Source organism: Abrus precatorius, unplaced genomic scaffold (genome assembly GCF_003935025.1).
Source record: "Abrus precatorius isolate BTA unplaced genomic scaffold, Abrus_2018 Scaffold7, whole genome shotgun sequence".
Taxonomy (NCBI): Eukaryota; Viridiplantae; Streptophyta; class Magnoliopsida; order Fabales; family Fabaceae; genus Abrus; species Abrus precatorius.
Window position 1 is genome coordinate 21,902,850 of NW_020874417.1, and position 9,187 is coordinate 21,912,036.

Below are 9,187 nucleotides of genomic sequence, written 5' to 3' on the forward strand. Positions count from 1 at the left end.
TCAATCTTGAATTAAAAAGCAAAACAGACTGCCCAGGTTTTATATCTCTTTTTAGAATAAACTTGTCATGCAGCTTTTTGGTCCTTTCCTTATATATTTTGGCATTTTCATATGCATTGAGTCTAAACTCGTCTAATTCATGCAGCTGTAACAATCTTTTATTTCCTGCACTCACTTGATCAAAATTCAACCATTTCACAGCCCAAAAAGCTTTATGTTCTAGTTCCACTGGTAAATGGCAGGCTTTTCCATATACTAATTGATAAGGAGACATGCCAATTGGTGTCTTGAAAGCTGTCCTGTATGCCCACAAAGCATCATCCACTTTCTTAGACCAGTCCTTCCTTGAACTACTAACTATTTTCTCCAAAATCTGTTTTATTTCTCTGTTGGAAACCTCCACTTGACCACTTGTTTGAGGGTGATAGGGTGTAGCTATTCTATGCTTTACTCCATACTTCTCTAGGACTGATTCTAGATATCTGTTGCAGAAATGGCTTCCTCCATCACTTATCAGAATTCTGGGCACTCCAAATCTTGAAAAAATGTTCTTTTTGATAAATGCAATAACAGTCTTAGCATCATTGGTTCTGGTAGGAATTGCTTCCACCCATTTGGACACATAGTCCACTGCTACAAGCATGTACTCATTCGAGAATGAGGTAGGGAAAGGACCCATGAAGTCTATTCCTCACATGTCAAACAATTCTACTTCAAGTATATTTTGTAATGGCATCTCATGTTTTCTAGATATATTCCCCATTCTTTGGCATCTATCACACCTTTCCACATAGTTCTTAGCATCTTTGAACAAAGTTGGCCAGAAAAGACCAGATTGCAAAACTTTTGCTGCTGTTCTTGAACTTCCATGATGTCCTCCATATTCTGAACTGTGGCAATGCCACAAAACATCTTGCTGCTCTTCCTCTGGTATACACCTTCTCAGCAATCCATCTATTCCAATTTTGAACAGTAGTGGATCTTCCCAAACATAATATTTGCTATCATGGAAGAATTTTTTTCTCTGCTGCCAATTCATCCAATTTGGAACATGGTGTGTAGCTTTAAAGTTGGCTATATCAGCAAACCAGGGCTGTGATTCAATCTTGAATAGGCTTTCATCTGGAAATTCTTCTTTAATTTGTTCCACTCCAAATGGTATGACTTCAAGTGGTAATCTTGACAAGTGGTCAGCAACACTGTTTTCTTTCCCTTTTTTGTCTTTGATCTCTAGCTCAAATTCTTGGAGGAGTAGAATCCATCTTAATAATCTGGGCTTTGCATCCTGTTTTGTCAAAAGATATTTAAGAGCAGCATGATCAGTGTATACAATCACTTTTGAACCCATTAAATATGATCTGAACTTATCAAAAGCATGTACAACAGCTAAAAGTTCTTTTTCTGTTGTTGTGTAATTCACTTGTGCAGGATTTAACACTTTGCTTGAATAATAGATAGCATGTAATTTCCTATCTTTCCTCTGTCCTAAAACAGCACCCACTGCATTATCACTTGCATCACACATGAGTTCAGAAGGTAATTTCCAATCTGGTTTTGCAAGAATAGGTGCAGAAATCAGTTTCTCTTTTAAAATAGAAAATGCATGCAAACAGTTATCATCAAATATGAAATCTGCATCTTTTACAAGTAAATTACTCAAGGGTTTAGCAATCTTGGAAAAATCTTTTATGAATCTTCTATAAAAACCAGCATGTCCTAAAAAACTTCTAACTCCCTTAACATTGACAGGTGGAGGCAATTTACTAATGACTTCTATTTTAGCTTGGTCCACCTCCATTCCTTTCTCTGAAATTTTATGACCAAGGACAATGCCTTCTTGTACCATGAAATGGCACTTCTCCCAATTTAACACAAGGTTAGTATCTTGACATCTCTGCAAAACAGTGGATAGATTAGCTAAACAATCATCAAAAGAATCACCAAAAACAGAGAAATCGTCCATGAACACTTCTATGATGTTTTCTACCATATCAGAAAAAATAGAAAGCATGCATCTTTGGAAAGTGGCAGGGGCATTACACAAACCAAATGGCATTCTCCTATATGCAAAGACTCCAAATGGACATGTAAATGCAGTTTTCTCTTGATCTAAAGGGTCTACAGCTATTTGATTATATCCTGAATACCCATCAAGAAAACAATAAAATGAATGTCCAGCAAGTCTTTCTAACATTTGATCTGCAAATGGTAGTGGAAAATGGTCTTTTCTGGTTGCATCATTTAATTTTCTATAGTTTATGCACATTCTCCATCCAGTCACAGTCCTAGTAGGGATAAGTTCATTCTTTTCATTAGGTACCACTGTCATACCACCTTTCTTTGGAACAACTTGGACTGGACTTACCCAATTGCTGTCAGAAATTGGGTATATTATTCCTGCATCTAACAGCTTTATGACCTCTTTTTTAACTACCTCTTTCATGGCTGGGTTTAACCTCCTTTGTGGCTGCACAACAGGTTTGAAATTCTCTTCAAATAAAATTCTGTGCTTACAAAATGAAGGATTTATACCTTTCAGGTCTGCAATACTCCAGCCAATTGCAGATTTGTGTTCTCTCAAAATTCTGATCAATTTTTCCTCTTGTTCTTCCTTAAGTTCATTATTGATGATGACTGGATTTTCATGGTTCTCATCCAGAAATGCATACCGCAAATGTGAAGGGAGTTGTTTCAGTTCTAGCCTTTGCTTTTCTTCTTCTTTAGCATCCTTTTCCAGCTCTTCTTTCACTATATTTTCTGCAGGTTTTTGAATTGGCAGAGCTTCTAGTTGTTGCTGCACTTCCATGATATCTTCTTCATTCAGAGTTTCAGATTTGTCATTCCCTGCAGATATTATCTCTTCTAACACAGCAATTTCATCAAATTCTTTCATATAATGTTGTGTAATGAAAGTATCCAGTATATCTATCTTCATACATGTATTATCTTCAACTGGATATTTTAAAGCTTCAAACACATTAAATATTACCTTCTCATCTTGAACTCGAAGCATAAGTTCACCTTTTTGCACGTCTATTAAAGCTCTTCCAGTTGCAAGAAATGGCCTCCCTAGGATCAAAGGAATGTTGGAATCCACCTCCATGTCCAGAATTACAAAATCTGCAGGAAAAATGAACTTATCAACTTTAACTAATAAATCTTCAACAACTCCATATGGATAAGTGTATGATCTATCAGCTAGCTGCAGTGTAATGTTGGTAGGCTTCACTTCCTCTATTCCAAGTTTCTGCAGAACAGCTAATGACATCAGATTTATGCTTGCTCCCAATTCACACAATGCTCTTCCCACAGTGCAGTTTCCTATTTCACAAGGAATGCTAAATGATCCAGGATCTTTCAACTTTTGAGGAAGCTTTCTCTTGAGAATGGCACTGCACTCCTCTGTCAAAGGTACTGTTTTGTCATGCTCTAGCTTCCTTTTTCTGGAAAGTAGTTCTTTCATGAACTTTGCATATGAAGGCATTTGCTCCAAAGCTTCTGCAAAAGGAATGTTAATTTGTAATTTCTTAAAGACATTCATAAACCTTTCAAATTGTTCCTCTTGTTTAGGATTTTGGACTCTTTGAGGATAAGGCAGCCTCTTGTATTTTTTTGGGTCTATTGGCTTACAAGCTTCTTCAAAGAGTTGCTTTTTGGTTTTCCTTTCAGAATTCATGGGAACTTTTTCTTTTTCTTCTGAATGGTCTTTCTTCAATAGCTTAAAATTTCCTTGTTGCAGATCTTGTTCAATATTTCTTTCTACTGCATCATTCACTTTCTTTTCTGCTGGTTTAGGGCTTGCAACTACAGCTCCACTCCTTGTAGTTATGGCTTGACATTGCTCTTTAGGATTGATTACTGTATTGCTTGGAAATCTTCCTTCATCCCTGCTGGATAATTGTTCAGCTAATTGTCCAATCTGTGTCTCTAGTTTCTTCATGGAAGCTTCTTGGTTTTTGAAGCTTGTTTGAGTTACCTTCATGAATTGCAGCATAGTTTCTTCTATCTCAGTCAACCTCTCATTCATAGGTCTGGAAAATTTCTGATTTCCTTGAGGTTGAGTGGATGAATTCCTCTGAAAATAAGGCTGTTGTGTTGTTGGACCTGCATTAGAAAAAGGCAAATTTGAATTAGAATTCTTTGCAGCAGAATATTGATTATTCCAATTAGAATACTGCTGAGTTCTATTATTCGAAAATTGAAATCCAGGGGGATATGATGGTTGTTGTCTCTGAAAATTATTCATATAATTCACTTGCTCTTGTGGTTCACTTGTGGATGCCTCACATGCACCATTTGCATGGTTTCCTCCACAAAAATCACAACTTAGCTGACTGGTAGGCATACTCCCTGTTTGCAGATTGTTGATTTGTTGTATTAAGGCAGCTAATTGTTCTGAAAACATTTGATTTTGTAGCTGATTTTGTGCAAGAAAAGTTTCCAGAACTTTAGCTTCATGACCAGAGTTTCTTCCTTGATTCCTTGAGTTTGAATTCTGATACATTGAAGATGCCATCATGTCAATAATCCTTTGAGCTTCTTCTAAGGACTTTGTATTTAATGAACCTCCAGCAGCAGCATCAACCATTGTTCTTGTTACTGCATTCATCCCATTATAAAAAGTTTCCAATTGCATCCAATCTGGAATACAATGATGTGGACACCTTCTAAGCAGTTCTTTGTATCTTTCCCAAGCTTCATATAATGATTCTCCTTCTTGCTGCACAAAGGATGTAATTTCTCCTCTCAACTTAGCAGCTTTGGATGGAGGGAAGTACTTGGTTAAAAACTTATTCACAAGTTCTGTCTAGGTTGTGATGCTTCCTTGTGGTTGAGCTTGTAACCAGCATTTTGCTCTATCTCTCAAGGAAAAAGGAAATAGTCTCAGTCTGATGGCTTCTTCACTAACCCCATTTATTCTTATGGTGTCACATAGCTGTAGAAAATTTGAAATATGTAAGTTAGGATCATCAGAATTTCCACCAGAAAACTGATCTTGTTGGACTAAGTGTAATAAAGCAGGTTTAATCTCAAAATGGTTGGCTTGAATAGTTGGCCTGATTATAGAAGAGTTAAAACCTTGCATGTTAGGAATAGCATAGTCCCCTAATGTTCTAAATCTGTTCTGTTCTGCCATTTCTATTTCTGAATTTAGTTGTCTCAAAGATGTAGGTGTTCTTTTCACTCTAGGATTACTCTGAGATTCTGGAGAATGGACAGCTTCTAACTCACTATCACTCCCTATGGCTTTTTCTGCTCTAGACTCTTTTCTCAATCTTCTTAAGGTTATGTCTATGTCAGGATCAAAGACTAGAGTTGATTTGTTTTTGTTTTTGCCACGCATATACAATTCAAAATAAAGCAAAAGTAAACTACAAGTTAGTATTCAGAACTGCACCACGAAAATTATGCAGTAATTATCAGTAAAAGTAATTGAAACACAAGTTAAAAAGTTGCAGAATTATGCAGAATGGACAAAATGTCTAACTACGGATTACTACTACAGAAATTTAGAGAACAAAATACTCAATCTAGCTATTCTTATGTTACTAATGATATTGAAACTCTAATTTCCCCGGCAACGGCGCCAAAAACTTGTTGTTTGCAATCTAACACTAGCAAGTGCACTAGGATTGCAACAAGTGATGAGTAAATTTAAGATCAGAATATCGTCTCCACAGGGAATTTAGGTTTCAAGTACCACTTCACAGAATTATAACCATTTGAGCCATACGAATTTTTGAAGGAGATTTGTAACATATAACAGCAATAAACCAAAGCAATTAAAGCAAAGAACTTGCAGAGAAATAGAGTATAAGATTTGTGATGAAATGAAATAGCAATGAAGGATAGTTAGGAATTTACTTCACAAGAATATCAATATCAATCCAATTAAATCCTCTGAACATTCAAGCAATTGAATAATTGACAATCAGTTTCACATATATCTAGCCAAAGGTTAATTCCTTAACTCATTGACCCTAACAATCCACTAAACCTCCCTAATCCCTTAGGTGAGATTCAATTTCAGGTTGCATTAAGAATTAGAACTATAAGATTGCAGAATTAGGTCTCCTTATCCCTAAGAAATCCCTAAACTCTGGTTGCCAATTCAGATCGGAGCAAACAATCCAATTCCCATTGGTAAAGATTCCTCTTGATTAATCAAATGAATTTCCATTCAGAGATTGCATGAAAAGCAGAATTAACAACTCAATTAATCCAAGAACTTAAAGTTCAGAAGATAAAGTCGAATCAATACATCAATTCGAGTTCCATAAACCCCTAACTATGGGAAATTAAGCACACATTGCAACAAAAACAGAGAAAGAAGAAGAAGAAGATGAAGAAGAATGCAGAACAGCCATGGCCACGAGCTCCAATCCGATCCCTCTTCTTGGAGCTTCAAGCTTCGACCCCAATCTTCTCTCCACTCTCTCTCAACGAGACTCTAACTAACAAAACAGAAAATGAGCAAAAAGATCCCAGTTTCGCGCTTCAATCAGGTATTTATAGAAACCCAGTTCTGCGCGTTGTCACTTTTCTTCACAAGAGTAACCACGCAGAAGCTTTATGTAGTGTGCGTGTTCACTTTCAAGAGCAAGAGTAACCACGCGCAACTTGCAGAGTTGAAGGCTTCTCTGGAACATTCACTTTTGTTCATAATAGTGGCAACGCAGGAGGTCAAGGGCTGCGCGTGACCACTTTCGTGAGTAATAGTAACCACGCGCAAGCTGTCCTGATACAAGTGCCTCTGGAACGCTCACTTTCGTTGGCGAAAGTGACAACGCGCAGCTCATCAGGAATGAAGTCTCTCTGGAACGTTCACTTTCGTTGGCGAAAGTGATAACGCACACTGGCAACGCTCACTTTCACTAACAATAGTGATCACGCCCAGGCTGTAACCCATAATTCTTGTATTTTGGAGTCCAGCATTGCCATTCTTCCTCTTCCTTCCCATTGATTCTCCATTTCCATGACTTTTGCTCAGCTTATTCCTTCAAAACAAGATAAATTCCTTAAGAACTAAGTATAAATTCTACAAATGCGAAAATAACTACAAATTGAATTAAAACTTTCAATCATTCTCTTTTTCTGAGTTTTTCTGCTTTCTTCATATATTTTTCTTATTAAATGAGCTAGAATTATGCTAAAATATCAGTAAAAATATGGATTCATCAGTAAAGAAACAGGTAGAAGAATTATTGCAGAAAAGGTTTATAAGGCCAAGTGTGTCACCTTGGGGAGCACCTGTTCTTTTGGTGAAAAAGAAAGATGGGAGCATGAGGATGTGTGTTGATTATAGACAATTGAATAAGGTAACAATAAAGAACAAGTATCCTATTCCTCGAATGGATGACTTGATGGATCAGTTACGAGGAGCTTCCATATTTTCAAAGATTGATTTGCGATCTGGTTATCATCAGATCAGAGTTAAGAGTGAGGATATCCCCAAGACAGCGTTTAGAACCCGATATGGCCACTATGAGTATCTAGTTATGCCATTTGGTGTCACTAATGCTCCTGCAGTATTCATGGACTACATGAATAGGATTTTTCATGAGTTTTTGGATAAATTTGTTGTAGTATTTATAGATGATATTCTAATTTATTCCAAGACTCATGAAGAACATGCAGAACACTTGAGAATTGTTTTGCAGATACTAAGAGAAAGACAGTTGTATGCAAAATTCTCTAAGTGTGAATTTTGGTTACCACAAATCCAATTTTTGGGACATGTGCTATCAAAAGATGGCATTATGGTGGATCCAGTAAAGGTGGAGGCAGTGGCTCAATGGCCAAGGCCTACTAATCCCACAGAAATTCACAGTTTTCTGGGACTAGCTGGCTATTATAGGAAATTCATTGAAGGATTTTCTAAAATAGCTTTTCCTTTGACGAAGTTAACAAGAAAAGGAAAGGAGTTTGTGTGGAATGAAGAGTGTGAAGCTAGTTTCCAAAAGCTGAAAGAAAAGTTAACATCTGCCCCTGTCTTAGTCTTGCCTAATCCAGAACAGAAATTTGATGTGTATTGTGATGCATCTGGGCAAGGGCTTGGTTGTGTCTTGATGCAGGATGGAAGGGTAGTTGCTTATGCTTCGAGGCAGTTGCATCCTCATGAAGTTAATTATCCTACTCATGACCTAGAATTAGCCGCGGTGGTTTTTGCTCTTAAGATATGGAGACATTATCTATTTGGGGCGAGATTTGAGGTATTTAGTGATCACAAGAGTTTGAAGTACTTGTTTGATCAAAAAGAGTTAAATATGAGGCAGAGAAGGTGGATGGAATTTCTGAAGGATTATGATTTTACATTATCTTATCATTCTATGAAGGCAAATGTGGGTGCTGATGCTTTAAGTAGGAAGTCCTTGCATATGGCAAGTATGATGGTAAAAGAATTAAAGTTGATTGAAAAGTTTCGAGATATGAATTTGGCAGTTGAGGTGCGACCTCAGAGTTTGTATCTTGGGACTTTAATAATCAACAATGATTTCTTGGTGAGGGTTCGTGATGCCCAACAAGAAGATATGTTCTTGCAAGAAATGATGAGGCAGAAAGGTGAAGGAAAGGATTTGGAGTTCCATTGTGATGCAAATGGATTGATTGAATTCAAGAATCGTGTATGTATTCCTTCCAATAATGAGCTTAAGCAAATGATACTTGAGGAGGCTCATAAAAGCATAATGAGTTTTCATCCTGGTGCAACAAAAATGTATCAAGACCTTCGTAAGAATTTTTGGTGGAATAGAATGAAGAAGGATGTGGCTGAGTATGTAGAAAAGTGTTTAACTTGTCAAAAGGCGAAGGTAGAACATCAACGTTCACCTGGGATGTTGCAGCCATTAGAAATTCCTGAGTGGAAGTGGGATAGTATTTCTATAGATTTTGTGTCTGGTTTGCCAAGAACCAAGAGTAATCATGATGCAATTTAGGTGATAGTAGATAGATTGACTAAAGCAGCTCATTTTCTTTCCATTAATATGAAGTATAAGTTGGAAAAGCTAGCAAATATGTATGTGAGAGAGATAGTTAGATTGCATGGAGTGCCAACCAGTGTTGTGTCAGATAGAGATCCAAGGTTTACATTGAGATTTTGGGAGAGTCTACAGAAGGCCTTGGGTACTAAGTTAAAACTTAGTTCAGCTTATCATCCACAAACTGATGGTCAGACTGAAAGAACAAT

At 37.0% G+C, this 9,187-nt stretch overlaps 1 non-coding gene across 1 annotated transcript; it reads left to right on the plus strand.

The window, feature by feature from the left end:
- Window positions 1-4,646: 4,646 nt before the first annotated feature.
- LOC113873927 lies at window positions 4,647-4,753 on the plus strand. Its single transcript, XR_003505993.1, has one exon. It is a non-coding gene; the product is annotated as a small nucleolar RNA R71 (small nucleolar RNA).
- Window positions 4,754-9,187: the final 4,434 nt, after the last annotated feature.